Source organism: Capsicum annuum, chromosome 7, assembly GCF_002878395.1.
Source record: "Capsicum annuum cultivar UCD-10X-F1 chromosome 7, UCD10Xv1.1, whole genome shotgun sequence".
In the NCBI taxonomy this organism is placed as follows: domain Eukaryota; kingdom Viridiplantae; phylum Streptophyta; class Magnoliopsida; order Solanales; family Solanaceae; genus Capsicum; species Capsicum annuum.
In genome coordinates this window covers 60292789-60313536 of record NC_061117.1, presented here as the reverse complement: position 1 = coordinate 60313536, position 20748 = coordinate 60292789, and positions in this window count along the sequence as shown.

Below are 20748 nucleotides of genomic sequence, written 5' to 3'. Positions count from 1 at the left end.
TCAGTATTTATTCACCTAGAGAGATCTTAATATGATGCAATGTAGGTGGGTTGAGTTGCTTAAGTATTATGACTTGAATATTCTCTATCATACTAGCAAGGCTAATGTGATTGCGGATGCCTTGAGCCAAAAGTCAACTAGCATGGGTAGCTTTGTGTATATTTTGACCTAGGAGAGGCCTTTTGCCTTATAGGTTCAGTCTTTGGCTAACTAAATAGTTTGTCTTGATGTTCTGACACCTGGGTTTGTTTTGGCATTCTTGGAAACTAGGTCTTGAGGATTAGTGGCTGAGTTTGTGTGTCGAGTGTGGGTGAATGGATTTGATTGATTATTGAGGGTACTCATTATTCCTGGTATTCCATCCATCCAAGAGTGATAAAATAATATTATAATTTGAGGCAGAATTACTTGTGGGATGGTATGAGGAATAATATAGCAACTTTTATAGCTCATTGCCTATGTTGCCAACAGGTGAAGATGGAGCATTTGAGGCCTGGTGGTTTGCTTCATAGGATTCCCATTCTTGAGTGGAAATGGTAATGGATCACTATGGACCTCATGACTGGGTTTCCTCATACTTCTTGTGATTTTGATATGTTTAGGTTATCGTGGATCGAGTGATCAGATTTGGTCATTTTATTTTTATTCAAGTTGGTCTATTACTGAAAGGTTGGCCCTTTCTACATTCATTAGATAATTCATCTTCATGGAGTTCCATTGTTTATCATCTCAGATATAGGTTCAGTGTTTACATCCTAATTTTTGAAGACTTTTTAAGAGGATTTGGGTACTCGAGTTGATCTTTGCAATGCATTTTACCCCCAATCAATGGTCAGTCAGAGCAGACAATTCAAGTTTTGGATGATATGTTCCATACATATGTGATGGACTTAAGTAGTTAGTAGGAGCATCATCTATCTTTGGCGGAGTTTGCATATAATAATAGCAACCATTTCATTATTGAGATGGCTAATTTTGAGGCTTTATATGATAGGCATTGTCGCTCCAGTTGGTTGGTTTGAAGTTTCTGAGATAGACCTCGAGGTACGAACTTGCTTCATGAGTGTTTGGATAGAGTTTGAATCATTCAGAATAGACTTCGTACCTTGAGATTTAATGTTAGTGATCATGTCTTTTTTCGTGTATTGCCTATGAAGGGCGTGATAAGGTTTGGGAAGAGGGAAAAGCTCAGCCCTAGGTATATTGGACCTTTTGAGATCTTTGGATTATTGGGGATATGGCTTATGATCTAGCATTACATCTAAATTTATCAATTATTCATCCAGTTTTTCATGTTTCTATACTTTGACATTACATTCCAAATGAGTCTCATGTCATTCGTTGGGATTCGGTTCAGTTAGATGAGTGGTTGTCTTTTGTTGAGGATCCTGTTTCCATTCTAGCCAAAGATGTTAGAAAGTTATATTTTAGGGTTATTTAGGTAGTTAAGGTCTACTAAAGCCATCAACCTGTAGATAAGGCTACTTGGAAAGTCGAGTTTGATATGCGTGGTAGTTCTCCCTAGCTTTTGTTCATTCAGGTATTTCTTGCCTTTAGTCTGAGGACGAACTAGATTTTTAATAGAGGATGATGTAATAATTTTATTTTTGGTAATTTTTGTATAATATTTATTTTAGTTTGATTTGACCATTTTACCCCTACCCATGGTTGCTTTGTGGTATTTTGGGGTGTGGGAATGATTGGCATGGTTCCCAATGCATTCCGGTGTGATTTGTGCATGTTTGTGGTTTTTTGTGCCTTAAAAAGCCTTATAGTTGACTTTGGCTAACATTTATTGGTCTGTGTGTCCTTTGACTTTGGCCAACATTTGTTGGTCTATGTGTCAGATAGCAAATCGGACTGTGCCAGTAAATACAAAATATCGATTTTAGGTTGGTAACGTAGTTACTGTGGCTTTACAGCTTTTATATCTCATTTTGACCCTCAATTCAGAAGATTGTGAAATTAGGTCTCAAGGATCAATTTTGTTAAAATCATATTTTTTGAAAATCTAATATCTCCATTAAGTCTGGAGCATCAAATTTAGTGTGGTAGCATAGTTCATTTGTGTACTCATGATTCCAGAATTCCGAATGAATCTCGAGGGATCCGTGGAGACTTAGAGAATTCCAAGACTCTATCTGGTGCACAACTCAGTGAGTGAACTCACTTAAGTGATGTTTTGGTCATTTAATCAACTTAGTCTGATAGCCAAATTGTCACCTAAGTGACACTAGGCTCGCTTAAAATATTGTCGCGTAAAAGAAGGCCTTGTGCTTAAACGACACTGGCATGTCTGATGCTTGTCTATTAAGTCACAGTCATGTCGGTTATCTAATGAAACGGGCTTTGCTTAGCAATTCCTGGTCTCTTAAGCGATAGCCTCTTAAGTGACCCGATAGTCGCTTAGGGGATGCCTTGGTTGATCACTTTTACATTTTGAGTTTTTATACCATTTTAAAAACTTGGAGCATGGGGTTCGAGTATTTGAGATTTTTCTTTCATATTTAAGGTTTAGTATGATCCAAATCCCTATTTCAATTACATTTCTTTAACTTTATTATTTAAATCTTGTATAAACTTGGATTTAAAGCTGGAATTTGGGGATTTTAGCTCGGAAGGCCTAAATTAGATTTTCTTTAATTTAAACCCTAATTTTGACCCATTTCACTTGGGTATTCTTCCTTAAATCATGGAAAATATATTTTTGAACTGAAATTCTAGTTTTACCCTTCTTTTTGAAAACCCATTTTGGGGGTCCATTTTGACCCCTACTAAAAAATAGGCGATATGGGTATCATTGGTTTTTTTGATGCGTACATTCTACATTTATATGCTTTAGTGGATTCTAAGTCTATTTGTCAGGGGAAAGCTCCATATTGAAGGTTTTTTTGGACTGGTTTTAGGCATTTGAGGTAGATTAAGGCTTAACTTTCTTCAGACTTGACTGGCTAGTTAACATAGATTTAAAATCATATAAAGGGTGTGGAAACCAAGTATGAAAATTTCTATATTATTATGTCGCTCCCGTATGGTGGCCTATATTATTGTGAATTGGTGATTTTGAGACATTACTTTCTATGTATGACCGTGTGGGGCCTTATATAATATTGTTGTCATTTATATCTGTATGATTGGTGGTATCTATCTAGTAAAAAGCCTAAGTTGCAATTTCTGTGGTGTCAATGTCATATTGTTGTGTAATACTGAAACACCCTGGATTTGGATCCTTGAAAATTTCTTGACCTAAGGGCTTACTACCCAGATTACTACTCTTCCACGAGTCGTAGGGTGTTATTACGGGTTATAGGACCCTAATCATAGCCTGAACAGTGTGGATTGGCCATGTTTCTGTTATGATAATGATTATCTCCTAATTAGTCATAAAGACTCAATGAGAGTTGTATCATGCTTATTTGTAGCCTAACCAGTGTGGTGCTCAATTAATTCTGCATCCCATAGATATTGTCCAGACTACAACTGAAGGTCATGAGTTGTACGGTGACTCTACGAGTCATAAGGTCACCCTTAGTGATTGGACGACAATTCTTCAGTATCTTATTAAGGGTACTTTGGATATTTCCTTTTTTTCTTAATTTTAACCCACGACATAAAACAACTTTAGGTTATCATTATCACTCTATAATAAATCAAAATAACTTCTCAATCTCTCTCAAATACCTAAGTTTAAGAACACTTAGGGTTTCTAAGAAGTTGGTCAATTAGGGCTCTCAAGGGTGATTTATCTCCATAGTTGTAATAATTTTAGGCATGTTACTCTTCCCAAAATCTTATTTTACAAAAAAACATGTGTTTTAAATGGTTTAATTGGGTGGATTTGAATATGGCTTTTGACATGGGTTGAGGGTTTTGAAATGGATGATCTTCAATTGTTTTCTCATGCTTTTCCTGAGTTATTCATGCTTTGAATTGATTGTTTTTGAAAAAATTGTGTATGGGTGTGGGAATTGGAATGGGGGTTGAGGTAATTCTCAATTTGATGTTAATGGAATTGTAATGGCATAACTATGAACTTGCAAGCTAAATGGTATGACAATACATATGGTGTGTCTTATTGTATAATTCCTCAATTAATTAATGAGTTACATGAAACTTGTTTTAATTGGGATTAATAGTGTTTATGTAGCTATGCTGTGAAGGTGTGGTTCTCGACTGACTTATATTATAAACTCACGTTTGCCGACATGAGGATTGGTCTGAATGACCGTGTGCATGGTTTGCACTAATGATATATTTTATATCTTGGATTGATGTGAGGTTGGGGTATTCCCTGGTCTTCCTTGATACCTCTAATTCATGAAGTTAACATGCATTGGGGATCTTTCAGCAGAGAGAGATGAACCCACATAACCTGTGAGTGCCTATTTATGATAATTGATCTATATAGGCCAGGTTAATGTTATACTATCATACTAAACCTTGTTCCCAACCCCAGCATCTATTATATATTTGTATGCATTTATGTGAACATGTACAGTGAGTTTGAAATTGAACTTTAGACTGATATTATTTTACCCTTAACTTGAGTTGTATGCTAGCGCTCACCCCACTAACCGTCTCCAGATGTTGTATCCCCATGCGATGTAGGGTCTAAAGTTACTTTGACTTTTCCTGCGTAGTGATAGGTGATCTCAAAGTCGGTCATTGCGGTGAAGTGGTGAGCTTCTATTGTTTGGAGGACTTGATCATTCCATCGGTTTTCCTTTCATAAATTAGAATTGAAAACTTCTATTGTTTATGTGTCGTTTTTATTTTCGTAGTTTTGTATGGTACATGGAAAACACTAAAAATAAAGAAACAAGATAGAAAATAAAAGGATAGATAGATTGACACAATGAGATAAATAGAGTACAACCTAAGGGTATATCAAACCCGAAGACCTTCCAATTGAAATATCACCAGCACCAACCTCTTATGAGTACCTCACGAGAATGGACCCGAGAAACCCACGTTTCTCACATTTAATGTAACACTCAAGTGTAATTCAATTTATCATTCATCAAATACCTAAGAATGAAAGAAAACTAGCTATTTATTTCCATGGGCTATTTATTACATAATGGACCCAAAAGTGACCCTAAAAGCTATTGGGTCCAAAAGTGACCCTAAAAGCTATTAGGCCCAAAAGTGACCCAAAGCCCAAAACACTGGAATGGATGCCCATACTCCCTTGAAGCCCAATATATCATCCAAATATTGTGTCACCTATTCCTTTCTTGTAGGATATCACCAAATAAAACTTTTTTCCAAGCTATTCTCCATTCACGTATTTGACCTCCTAAAATGACCAAGTCTTGGATCTGTAGATGTGATTCTTGAAGCATCGATTCCAAAGAAGTGGAACCCATTGATATTGTATCAATTTCTATAGCACATCAACACCCTCAACTTAGAATGTTTTCATGTCATGGGGAAAAAAACACAACAAAAACAAAAACGATGCTTAACTAGGAGCAACTAAGTTATTCAAGGCAAACAGTCAACATATAAAGCTCAAATCACAACATCCCCCTCAAATATTATTTTTCATAACCAACTGTGTATGAAAATGAAGCACAACAATGTGAGACAAAGGGATCAAGGTACGACAATTACATTAGCAACAGACAACCACTCATATATACAAGTTACACTACCCATAACAAGGAAATTGCTAGCAATATAACTCAAGTGCCCTCACAACAAGAATGTCCCACTCACTCATATGAAATCATGTATGTCAATGTTGAGACGGTCAAGAGACACTCGCACTCAGAAGAGAAGTTCTAATAAATGCATGTCAAATACCACAGGCTTGCCCTTATTTTCTTTACCTTAGCATTCAGATAGTCAAGTGAGGATCACTATAGGACTCTATTCATCTTGTAATGTAAGCTTGGGGGACTAGTACAGTACATATGGATATGTCAAGTGACTAAGCCTCCTTGGCACTACACTAACCCTAGGGTCTCACTCACTAGCCAATTTTCTTTTTATTCCACATTCTTTTTTTTCATAGATTTTATTTTCTTTTTTCTTTTTCTTTTCTTTTCTTTTGCTATCACACCCAATCCTACTAATGTTTTCTCTCATTCTACCCTTCTTCATACCTATTTTACAGTACACAACCCTTTGATAGCCACCCTCAATTAGGAATTTTCCTTTAGTTGAGGTGCACAATGTCCAAGGAGGACTAGGGCCAAAACAAGTTTATTGTACTATAAATGGAAAAGTAAATAGTGAAACAAAAAAATAGGCTACAAGGATCAAAATTAGGATCAAGGGATTTAATTTACACATGGAAGGTCATTTAGGCTAAAAATGGACTAAAATAAAAAAAAATGGCCTATGATACTTTCCTAACCGACTATCTTTCAACTTAGGCAATACTAACCAGACAAGTTCTGAATTCAACACATAAAGGGAACTAGGTAGTATCTCACACACACATAGCATAGAGTCAATATTACTAACTACTACCTATCCGGTTCATGCAATTATTCACAAATGACTATTATGTCCCTAATCCTAATGCCATAACAAGATCCACAATGTGCACACATAAATACATTAACACAAATCTAAAACACAACTTTTTGAAGGGGTATCAAAAATCAGTCAAAACATGTCTATTACCCAAAACACTTAAAAATCTCCTATTTACACAAAAATAAAACACAAAACAAAATAAAAACACAATATGGTACAAAATTGTCCTAGACATGTCGTTTCTACAACCATACCACGACTGACAAGAAAAGAAGCACAATAACAAAAACTATCAACGGCATTGTATGCCCGCCCCCAATAAAAAATTGCGCACTATACTTAATGCAATAAACAAAGTAAAATAGAGGCAATTAAGAAAATTCTTGGGATGTACTAGGCACCCAAATCATAAGAATCCCTAGATGGAGACATATCAGCTGGCGAAGGCGATAGTGGTGGCGGTGCACTACTGGATAATGCACCCTTTGTTATAGATGCACGCCTTTGCCTATCGATGAATGAAGACTCTATTGAATCATGCCTGACCATTTTAACATCTTGGTAATATGGTAAATCAGGGTCCTATAAGTCATCTATGAGACCTCTCTTGGCCCCAACTATTGGGACGCTCTTATCAACCTTCATGAAGAAATCAAACTATCTCGGAACATGTGAAAGTAATAATGAACAACCTGGGGCATAACTGAGTAGGGTTTACAACACTGCTCTCTATGAGAGAGGCTACATCTTCTTGTAATACATTAAACTCCTCTCTAATCTACGTTAGATCTGGTCCAGTTGTCTCTATGTATCGGGTTGTAACCTATCTCCTAAGATTATCAAGCCATGTCTAAAAGTTGTCATATAGCTTAAATAGTGAAACACTCATTGTGATCTCCCATCAGGCCTATGCCTACTCAAATCTAGACCTAATCCTTGATCTTATATGCTCGTAGAAGGTAGTCATCTCAGTCTCAACAACCCTCACTCTAGAATTTATGGACCTTTGGCTATTCACTAAGTTCTGCAAAAAGCTCACTAGATAAAGTAATTATAATTGGCACAAGAGCTATAGTGGATAGGTGAGTAGGCTCTTTAAATATACCAACTGTCTCTAAGGTTGACGTCGAGGATAAAGAAGAAGTAGCCTGTGTCCTTTTACCCTATGAAATCAAATTGGGAGCCTCTCTCTACTCCCCTATCTCCATGTCAAAACTTACACCCTCATTATCTCAATGTGCCCCAGTAGGCTCTATAGAAATTGGTGGGCCCTTAGACTGGGCCCGTCGTACTACTACCTACTGTCTCAATCTCTAATAAATGCTTGGACGTGCTATACCCTTATGTTCCTCATTTGTGTAGTTATCATCATAGGTACCCTCTCGTCTACACCCGATATCTCAAATTCCCTACCTCATCAGACATCATCTGAATTATGCAAGGTAATGGCAGATTATTCAACTCCCTAAATGCTCTATCATGTAAATCATGGAAAAAATAGTGGCAAAATCAACATCATATCTGACTATCAGATAGGCAACTAGTAATACTCCCTCCTATGTCAATATATTAACTGACGTAGTGGATATCAGTCAGTATCTAATCAGCGACCACCAAAACTTGGCCTTCAATGTTAATAGGCCCTTATTGATCACAGCTTTTCCTTCAATTCATGGGGTCATATCACCCAGTGGTGAAATATAACTGGTTATCTACCTAGCCATCTTAATTCTTTTACGTCGGTGCTCAGCCTCCCACATAATATGCCAATCATGTGTGATCCTCAGTCTGTGGTTGCACTCAGATTTAGATGTATGAGTTATATAATTTGGGCAAAAGATAACTTTTGGATAGTCTCCTCTATAATATCAACTTTGACTCCTCTAACCAGTGTATGATCAAGATGTCATTTTTGCACAAATATGATAAGGACTGGATCATAGCGCATTGTAAGGACTATGGTAGCTCTGTAGGACACATAAAATTCTCATATGTAGTTGTAAGAATCGAGTGGCTTAGTCATCCACTTGAGATGATATCTATCAAATGCTACCCGCAGCTGTGGTACTTAATCTATCCCCATAGGTTAATCCATCACTCCTCATAAATACACCTCATAGGCCTGCCTAGCTCTCAAATATGACTGTCAAGCTCAAATATATTTTGCATCCCTTCCACACACCACCTTAGATTTTTATCATCGGGAGGTTCCTCTAGGGTCTGTGCAGGTACAGGGCTCTGCTGTACTGATGCATCATAGGAAGGTTGCTCGGTTCCCTCATCAGACTGGGGTACCTCTGTCTGTTGTTCATAGTACCTTCCTTAGACTAGGGCACCGCGGATGACTACTTTAGCTCAAACTCATCAGATGAATCTTGGGACCCCTCCTCAGACTGGGGGTCCTGAGCAGTAATCGGTTGAGTAGACTCAGACTCTATCTTCTCTTTATTATTATCATAATCAGTATCATTAGTTGGAATAGTGTATAGGGGTGATATCCGTGTGGACTTCATCCTGTAATGAGATGCAGTTTTCTGAGTAGCCTAGCGAGTCTGTCCTTTCATAATTTTACGTGTCACCTCAACTGCAGCGTCTATACGATGTTGCCTCAGGTACTCCTCCACTAAATCCCTAGGCTCAGAAGACTCTGCACATCTCCTCAAAGTACTGGCCTTTGTCTTCTTCACTACTTTAGGTGCCATATGTACCTATAAAATGAGTTGTTTGTTTCCAACAAAAGTAAGGGATAGCAAAAGTCAAAAAAAAACTCAAAATTCAAAAAGCTCAAATGTTTCCTCAATTTTCGCACCCCTATAACCTATTTGAATTCCAACAAGTCTAATGTATGCACACTTATCACAAATCACAGATTTCAAAGCAAACATACATGCTTAACTATTGTTATTACTTTCATTCATTCAGTTTAACTTTTGATTGGGGCCTAACTTAACTTTTTTGTTCAAATCAAGGCCCAACATTATGTTTTTAGGTTACTACATGCATCTAACATACAAGCATGACAGATGCCATATATTTTGCAATGGAATACATATATCAACTTGTTTAAACAATAGATAAACCAATATATAACCATTAGGAACCAAGAAAGTTACCTTTTATATGAAGAACCGAAAGAGAATAATGAAAAAGTCAAGAAAACCAAAGTTGAAACTTGTTTTTAGCATGTCGGGACAAGTTGGTACCTCTAATAAGTGATAATTTGGCCTTTACTTAAGTGTGGGATTAGTTTGTGTTTTAAGTGGGAAGTTTGAATTCAAAGAGAAAAGTGAAGTTTTGAGGATTAGAAAGAGTTAGAATGAGGGTAAGAATGTTTTTATATAGTTGGAGGCCTGTTTTAGGTCACATTTAAGTGTTGATGCACCCAAAATCTGACCTAACCACGACTTATACCTACAGCCACCACCCGCGGTCTGGCTCGGGGCGCTCATGTTGGGCCAAAGATTTTGGCCCGCTTTTCTACAACCCAAACTTGGCGTTTTTATATTTTTCCAGATGCTTATGGTCCTTCAACCTATGTTTTAGGTCCCAAAAGTAAAACTAGATGCCAAAGTCTATAACTTACCATTTTTCATCCTCAAAATTTCAACTTTACCACTTATTACTCAACTTATCGTGTGGGACTTGTGAACATGATGGGTTGATCACATAGCCCCTTTAGATGAATGTAGCAATTTTTTACAATATTTTGGGTAATTCTATGAGATCAAAACCTACAAAAAACAACAAAAATGTGAACACTAAATATAGTGGGTTGCCTCTCACTCAGTGATTGATTTAACATTGCGACACGACGTGACTATGTTGGCTGTCATCTTCACCAACAAACCCATGGGTTGCCTACCATACAGCACTTGATTTAACGTTCCGACATTACATGGGTATCTTGATGAATTATGTCAGTACAATCAATCACTGACACTACCATCATATCAATAGGCTGATTTATTAACTTTCAGAAGTTGAATATAGCCTCCTTACCACTAGCTCAGACATTCAGCTCACTTTTCTCCATGTCAACCGTAGCTCTGCCCATGGCCATAAATGGTTTTCCCAAGATAATGGGAATCTTGGTGTCAACCTCACATTCTAGGATGACAAAGTCAGCTGGAAACATGAAGTTATCAACCCTTACAATCTCATCAAAAGAGATTTCCACGGGCTTTTTCACTGTACGGTCAGCCATCACTAGCTGCATCCAAGTCAATTTTGAAGGGTTCAATCCCAATTGCATAAATATGACCAGCAACATCAAATTAATGTTGGTTTCCAAATCACACAAGGATCAGGCAACTTGGGATGACCCAAAGTGTATATTATAGTGAATTCACTGAGATCACCATTTGTATGGGCCAAAGACCTAGTCGTGATTGTACTACAGTGGTGTATACCATTAATATTCTCAAATTTTTCTCCTTTCTTCCTTGTGACCAACTGTTTCATGAACCTAGCATATCCAGGTATCTTATCCAACACCTCTAGGACAGGTATGTTCAAGCTCAATTCTTTCAGCATATTATGGAATTACTTTGACTTACCTTTCTCTTTTTTCTACCTCAATCTCTGGGGAAAAGGTGGGGGAAGTCACAAAATCTATCATATTTTTGCCTCAATAACCGGACACTTACCTCTGTCTTCAGTAGCTTTACCATTATCATATGTTACCTTTTTAGACTCAATAGCAAGTGTGTCACCCTCAATATCTTCTGTAGCAGGTCGTGAGAGATCAATAGTAGTGATACCACTCCTCATGGTAATATCAAGTATGTGAATGTCATTTTTAGTATTTTGTAATGTGTTGCTCGGAAGGGTACTTGGCAGCCTCTAGCTCAGAGTAGCTGACATCTACCTAAACTGGTGCTCTAACTGCTTGATAGCAGTAGGATATGACTCGACCTTCTGGGTCAATCCTGAATTATCGACCTTAATCTCTTTAAGGTTGATCTCTTGATTTTCCTGACCTTTCACCAACTTAGCTAGCATCTCTTTCATTCTGGATTCTTATCGGCCAAGTGGAATTTATCTATCTCCCTTTTTTATAGTCATCCTTTTTTCTCCAATTACTATCTCTCTCTTCCAAATAATTTGTTTCCTCTTCTAGTTCTGACTTTTATGCTTTGGAAGTACCCCAAGATTATTTCTTCACAAAGAAATATTTTGTGCTACTGTGTCATCAACTACTTTTTCGTCATAGGAGGAACCAATAGCATAAGTGTTTGATCCTCTCACGGCCTCCCAGTTTGCCACACTTGGTTAGTGAGCGAAATCAGATCTAACATATCTGAAGTTGCCTCCTAGCATTGTCTCATGAAAGCTCCTTCAAATATGGTGTCTATCATGGATCTATAGTTGATGGTCAGGGCTTTATAGAATAGTTCTAATAAGATCGCCCCTGACAACCAATTATTGGAAACCATGCTCAACTTCTTCTTGAACCTGAACAATGCCTCATACATAGAGTGTCTACAGCTGCCTAAAGTTATAAATCTCTTCCTTGAGCTGAAACATCCTAGATGGAGGAAAGAACTTATTCAAGAATTGCTTATACAACTCGTTCCATATAGTGATAGAGCCTGTTAGCAGTTCCCCTAATCATAAAAACGTTTCTCCTATAAGTGGGAAGGGGAATAGCCTCAGTTAAATACTTCTTGATTTACCCCTGAATTTATGTATGAACTTTAGATCATAAGGAAATTAGCAAGGTATTGGTTTCCATCATCTGTATTTAGAACTGCAAACACACCCTTCGTAATCAAAAGATGGATCATCACATTTATGATATCGAACTTGATGCCTAGGGGAAAATAGGAGGAACTATGGCTCTAGTCTTTGCCGGATCAACATATCCCAAGTCCTCTTCATCATATATATATGGTTGCATATACTAATAATATGGGATTACTTGAACACGGCCATCTCTAGCTCTATTTTGGTTTCCACCGAGTACTGCTCGGCAGTCTGCTGCTTTTCTCTGCTCAACTAGCTCTACCTCTCTAGATACCCGTTGAGCTTCTTCCATTGACCTCCTCTCATATTCATCTTTAGATATTATCTCACCAATCTGTCGATCAATGATATCCTATACTTCTTCAGGGGGAGAGGCGGTACAACATCACGAACCCCTTCAAGAAGTTCATCACTTTTATGCTCAGACATCCTACCAAGTGTTTATAGGATTCTCTTTGGATTCAAATTTAGTGGGAGTAAGGGATTGACTCTACTCCATATGCTAGGAATACACCGGTGTATGCCTAACTAAGAACAAAAATAACCCAAAAACTACAACAACTTCTACTCACAAATCAATACTGTATTCCCTGTCAACGGTGCCAAAATTATGATGACGTCCAAACAACACCTCCAATTAGATGATGATATGGTTGCTATCAAAATATAATAACCCAATAGAGGTTGGGGTCGAATCCTAAGGGAACACTTGTCTTTACAGATCTCAGCAGTTATAGTCAACGAGCAGAACAAGAAAGGTAAATGGGAGTTTTGATCTAGTAATCTCGAGCAAGTAACTGTACTAACTTCATTTGTAATCAGTATAGGTGAACACTAGGATTGTGTTCCCCCTGGCTTCTTAACTCCGTAGGCTTATCGCATTACGCTAAACCAATCCGATACTTTGCATAAAGAATTGATAAGTTATGTACCTTCTACAGTCTTTTGGACAAGCAGAAGGATTTCACCCTTTATCTTTTGAGTCTTAAGATGTCGTGTTACTAACCCTTGTCTTGATCCCAATTAACTATTACTTTTTGAGTCTCTAGTTATTATATGAAACCTAACCATCTTACGAAGATAGGATACAGAAGAGCGGATCAACAGTTAAACTATAAATTATTGTTGTCTTTATCTTTTCCTAGTCACTGCTCCTCTTTTGGAGTAACCAGCAATATCTAGGAAGGATCCTAATGTGTGCACCCATTAAGAAAATGATCATAGCAAAGACAAATAATACATGCATGGGTATCGGTTCAGAACAATGAAAGAACTGCCATTACTTCGTCAATCCGCCTGGGTTTCCACAACCCTAGATATGGTTTTTAGTTGCTCATGCCATTGAAGAAATCAATAACATTCATATTCAAAAGCATAGATGAAATCACAATGATAAGAAGTAATAAAACCCACAACCATAACAGAATTAATGAACCAAAGTCAATACAAGAAAATCCCAAGATCTAAATCGGATCTTGGAATTAAAATACGTTTGTTAATACTAAAAGACACCTAAAGGGTATTTATACTACATAAGGAAACCCTAAAACCAATGTCTGAATGAAATAGGAGAAAATTGGGTCGATGTCCACATGTGGTTTGTACCCGCGGTCTGGCACTAGGCACAAGTAGTACCTGCGGTCCTGACAATGATACAGGTACAAACCACAGGTACCGGGAACAAAAATCTTCCAAGTTCAACTCTTGGGATTTTGGACTTCTGGTACTTGCTTTGCCTACATGCAGTTGGTAGGTCCTACATGCGACCATATGTTGATTTGGTAAGTGCTGGGAGTCATCTTTTCAGTTCTTGTTTGATTGTCGAACATGCATTGATCACAAACAGGATGAAAAACATCCTAAATATCCATAATTGCTCCCAAATCGACCAAACACCTTTTTCACGAACTTACCATCCAAAATATGATTTCCTGCAAAATATACCCAAAAGACATCATATCTAACAAAATAACCTCAAAAACTTACATCTTTTCCTCATTTTAAGCATCAAAAGTGTTATATTTCACTAGCACATCACTAACTGGTCCCTTCCATATGACTGGGGTATGCCAGGTATGGCTAAGGTAACGGTCTTGGCAAAATAGTCCATGACTGCATAATAGTGGGATAACCTATCCGTGCACAGAATCACCTCAAAATTTAGCATATCCAAAATAATAAGATCAGTATAAGTATCAACATCACTAATTTTTACAGCACAAGATCTGAAAACTCAATCCACTACTAAAGAATCACCCATGGGAGTAGATATACACAATGGTACAGATAATAAATCACTAATAAACTCAAACTGTGGTGCATATTAAATAGATATAAAAGAATTAGTGGATCCCATATCAAATAAACAAAGGCAATACTTGGGACATACCAAATTCTTACCTATAGCTACAGCATCTGAATTCTCAGCATCGGGTCTAGCAAGTACTACATATAACTGACCATGCCTGCCACCTGGTTGGGCACCTAATAGACCTTCTGTCCTGCCTGCCTATGTACCACCTCGAGCACACTAATAAATAACTCTGCAACCGTGAGAACCACCTCCACCTATTGGGGTAAACTGCTCTAATAGGGGAAGCACCCTGGACTGAAAGAACCATCGCCCCACAACTATGGAAATCTTATGAATAGTAACTAGGAAGTCCACAAGTAAAATAGGAAACATGAGCAGAACAAGAACCAACAGATCTAAGTAACTCGAAATAACCACCATGTCTAGCATGACTTGAAAATAAACCTCTCAAATACTGATCACCGCCCTTACCAGGGAGACCACTAGTACCAGACTAATCTCTGTCTGTAATCTAAAAAGCTACCTAAACTTGAAGATTAGGCTGGCTCAGAGGCTAAGAAGATACCTAATATGAGAACAACCACCTCTAAATCGGGAACTGCTACAGCTCCCACCAAATTTACCCTAAAACATAAGACTCTTATCACATCCCTCAAGACTCTCATGGTGTATCTTCTTCATCACCCTAGCATGATCTGAAACCTCAGTAAAAGTCCTACCTGCAGCATCTAGACTCTGAGTACCCATACAAATAGGGAGTCTTAACCCTCTAATAAAGCAGCAAACTCTCTCATACTCAGTGTCCAAAATAGAATTTGCATACCTAGCTAACTCATAGAAACAAGTCTCATACTCAGCCACTATCATGGAGCCGTACTCCAATCAAGAGAATTAGTCCCTCAGTCAATCTCTAAGGTTGCATGGCATATACTTCTCCAAGAATATCTCAAAGGACTGAGTCCATGACAAGGGAGAAGATCCAGATGGTCTAGAATCGATGTAGCCTCTCCACCAATGACGAGTAGACAAATCCAACTTAAATTTGGTCTAATCCATACCACGAGTGTAAACCAGGCCTAAATCACAAAGCCTATCCTCACAAGCAGTCAAAAATTTATATGCATCCTTGACTGGAGCACCAGAAGATCTAGGTAGAGCCAACCTTAAGTGCCTACCCAATATCTTCAGCTCTGCAGAAGACATAGCAGGCTAGGCCACAACTAGTTTAACAGATGCTAGCTGAACAACTGCCGACATAGGAGAAACCTTAACTCTGGGAGTCGTAACTACAGAGTGCGCCTTTACCTTAGTAGCACTCTAATCAATACATTGTGCTCCATCAGATAGTGCACCACCAACAATAGCCAATAGCTGAATCAAGGCATCTTTAAGCAATAAAGAAGGAACAAAGATTGGTGGTGCCTGAGCTGGTCCTTAGCCTACCGGTTATTGTGGTAAAGAAATCTCTGGATCAGGTGTAGGAACAGGGTCTAGGAAGGCGTACTATCTTGGTCCCTACCTGGGGACATATCATGTGGATGTCCTAGACCTCTAGTTTATCCACAAATAAGAATAGGATCCCGGAGCTTGGACTCAAGACCCTCATCTTGTATAGAGGTTGCACGTGTCATAGGCATTTGCGAAAGAGTAAAGTTAAGTGAATGAAAGAAGTTAATGACTCCTAAAAATGTCCCATATACTCTCGACAATAGGAACCGAATGTCAATATTCCGATCTGTAGGACACTACTAGACATTTGCTTTTGTACCAATAATATTGATAAAACCTAGCTATAATACCAATTTGTCACGACCCAATTTATAAGTCGTGGTATCACCTACTATAACACGCTAGTAAGTAAGACAAAACCTTAACCTAGAGCTAATGCAATGGATTACTTAGGTAAGAAATGCCCAACTAGGCCAAAAATCAATAAACGTAAGACATATATAACTAGTGCTCTAATATAAATGGATAGCCAAAAATGGATACCAATTACATGACCTAGTATAATTAGCACAAGAGCAACTAAGTAAGATAGTAGGAATAAAACCCAAGAATCTTAAAAAAAAGTAAGTCAATACACTGTCTCAAATAAAATACACTGTCTCAAATACAAAAAACTGTATCAAAGATAGAGGGAAAAAGGAGACTCAACATTCTAAGGGCTCACCATATCTCCAGAATATCAACACCACACGAACTCAACTCAACAGTGGTATTTGGTACTCGTATCTACACCAAAAAGGTATAGAAATATAGTATGAGTACCAAAATAATAGGTACTCAATAGGCATCATCGACCGACTAAGCTAAGTTAGGATATAAAGATGATATAACCTAAGATAAACATATCGATGTCAAGGTATAGAATTGAACGTGAATCATCTCTATCATAACTTTGTATAATAAATAATCAAATCGGAACAATAATTAACATAACACATCATCATATTCAATATCATTGAGCATAAGAAATAAATGACTCAAAATCATAAAGCAATTCAAGTACATTCACAAGCAACACAAGTACAAAGTTGGCGCCCATACACCAACTTGTGCATAAAGTAAATGAATTTATCATGGAGTTCCATACCACCGAAGAGTACACCTAAAGAAATAATAACAATATATTAACAATCAACATTAAGAAATCTTAACATTATTCTACCATATTCCGCATTTATTATCAATCATGTATTTTACCAAACCTTCATTAGATATCTATATTGACCATAGATCCAAGTCCATACTATTACCAACATTGGCCACATATCATTCATATTCGCTAACTACCATATTTTAGCTAAACAAAGGTCATTAACTAGTCTATGAAATCTTTATACATTGAGTAATATATTCATTTAGCAAACAACTAGCAACCACAAGGATTATTCTAATGGCAAACACATCTTAATTAACCCTTAATTGATACTAGCTTTACTAACTAGGTGAACCTTCATTTTTACAACTAGTTCCCACTCATTAACTAGTCTTGATTCAGTTATAAACCATAAACATTACAACTACCTAATTTATCATTGATTATTAACTACTCCATTTTATAAGTATTTAATACTAGTGATCTATAAACGGTACCCTAAGTCCAATATTATACTCTCATTTCTGCCGATGTGGTATACATAAAAAAGCATGCATATATATGTGCCATACATAGGGATAGCCAGAACTCGAACCGGTATACATGCTCATAGGCATATAAAAAATCATCCTCTGGCCTTGTCAGTTATCATCATATCGTTATTATATTCTCTGTCCTTGTCTGACTTCATCATCACATTAATATATCCTTCGACCTTGTCGGGCATCATCATATCATCAATATATCCTCAAGCCTTGTTGGGCATCATCATATCATTAATAAATCCTCCAGCCTTTTCGAGCATTATCATATCATCAATATATTCTTCAGCCCTTTTAGGCATCATCATATCATCAATATATCCTCTGGCCTTGTCGGGCAGTATCATCACATCAATATATATATATATATACACACACATATATATCAATAATAAGGAACAAGCCCCATAATGTCTAAAGCAAATGACAAGCCCCACGAGGGCTAAAGTAAAAGAAATATAAGAAGAAGCATACCTTCATATCCCAGTGTTCGTCATCAAGGATAATTGATCCATAGATATATGTTTAAACCTTGGGGATGTACCACGTAGTGAGGGAACAGGTCCCGCAAATTTAATCATAGGCAATTAAATAGTAGAGTGCAGGTACACTAAAGAAATTGCAGGAAAAAAACAACACACAAGATTTTACAAGGAAACCTCCTTTCTCAAGGGAAGAAAAACCATGGCTTGCCCTCACAATCACCCAAAAAATTCACAATAATCAACCTTTTAATTTATCCTAACTCTAGGATCCTTTTACTAATAATAACTTTTCTACAAGATCATCTTTGCAACTTTGCCAAGGACACTCTACACTAATTAACTCTAATCTGTATCAAACTTAGGCAAATCTACCTAACCACACTCGAGCAATGACAAAAGAAGAAATTACTCTTATAGTATGAGTAATTCTTTTACAAATCATCACTAAAGAACACCCACTCGCTCTTTAAGCATACTACAAAGATAAGAACATGAACAATGCTTGAACAATCTTGAAATTGAGTTTTTGCTACCTCTCTTTACTTTTTAGATTTGTCCAAAACCTATTTGATGAAGAAGCCTCATTTTTCTTTTATAGTTGGATTATGATTAGGGCTAAAATCTCATTGGACCAGGTGTCCTATTCAGTACAACCAGCACCTGTAAGTTTGTTACATAAAAGGATAAAATTGTGAACACGTGTGCCAGTTATTTGCTTATTATCAAAACTAAATATAGAAATTTGCCCCCTGTATGATGATGAAAAACCAAACATACATCTTTGAGCACATCCATCACATTTATTCAGTGTGATTACCACTCAGAAGATGAATATTCCCCCTATCACCATGCTTCTACCATCATATAATAAAGGGAACTTGTCCCTTATTGTCATTTATAGCAATACTTTTGTTTGCTTCCCACTGTTATTGTGCTTTATCATTCACTTAGCACATCACTTTCTCCCCCCCCCACCAAAATGCTTTTCCTCTTTTATCAATATTCAGTACATTATATACTTTCTCCTGTTAATATGCCATTCACATTCACCTGGTACCTGGTCCTCTACTATATAAACTCAGTATTCCCTATATTGGCATCATTAAAAAGTAAGTACAGTAAGCCAAGAGTAAAATAATCTCAAATTAGTTAACTTATAGCCACTTAGGCAACACTAACATACAAAATAACTTTACAATTTAACGGAAACAAATATAACACACAAAGAAAAGATTCATCCACAAGTAGAGGATAAGTATCAGAGCAGTGCATAATTTAATTATTCTAGCAAGAAGCCACAAGAATCAGGAAGAATTAACAAGTGAAGGACTGGGAAAAAGGTTTTGAAGGAGTCAGGTTAGGTTGTTGTTGAGATGACTTATCTCTGCATTTAGGATAAGGACCTCATCCGTTAAGATTAACACCCTCTTCTTTAGTTCAACATTCTTAATTCTGAGCATTTCAATGTCACATGGGCTTTTTCGGAGAGATATTAAATTATCACCTAGAGCTTGCTGATTTCTTCATCCTTGGCAGCTAAATTGAACTTCAGTTTCTTTATTTCCTTGTTGATCTTCCTTTGATAAATGCTACCTTATTTGACACACTCAATTTTGACTAGTGTTTTTATGCCAATCATTTGAACCATAGATTCTTGGGTTCCAGAATCACAGACAATACAATATTGATCGAGTACATTATTTAGCCAATATCCATAAGGCATTCCATGCTTTCTATTTTTTTCAAGAACCACTTTGTGAATGTGTTCTATCATCAATGCAGTTAGATTAATAAACTCAAAAAAACTAAGGCATTCCATCACATATACTTCAGTGGTTGAGGCAATGGGTTTCTTTTGTCACTTGGGAAGAATTACTATGTTCACAAAGTCAAAAATCAATTGAAACTCCTTTTGAATGCATTCCTATTCACTACAGCCATAGATTTCTCTTTGACCTTTAATGCATTTGCTAAGAATTCTATTGAAGGTAGCTACTTGGAGACAGTTCTCACCCTATGTATAGGAACTTCCAAATTCTTCCCAGTGTTTCCTCATTAAGCTTTATTTTCTTCCTTGGACCTGAGCAGTCAGATTCATCCTATCTTTTGAGAATTCCAAAGTAAAATAGAATTCCTTGACTATCTCATCAGAAATAGTAGGAATAGGTCCTTCCATGAGATGAATCCAACCTTGATATTTTACTAGCTAAACTAATTCCACTATACCGGGTTCTGTTAGCACATTTGAATTAAAAATTACTCTGGTTAACACCTTTTGATTCTTCAAGAACCTATTTCTAACTATCTTGGATACAACCTACTTTTCCCTCTATTCTTTCTTCTAGTATAAGTGATCATAGATTATTTTTCAGCTACTTTTATCTTCTTGGGACGAGGTCCCTCAAGAGTCAGCTGCTTCTCAGTAAAATGTCCAGACCATTTTCCAAAAATTCTTGGTGTTTTACAGGTATTACTATGCTATTTCCTAAGCTATTTGGCAACAATATGAGGTTTTCAACAACCCAGGTTTCATCCATCACAACATCATCAGAATAGTTTTGAGGATTCAGG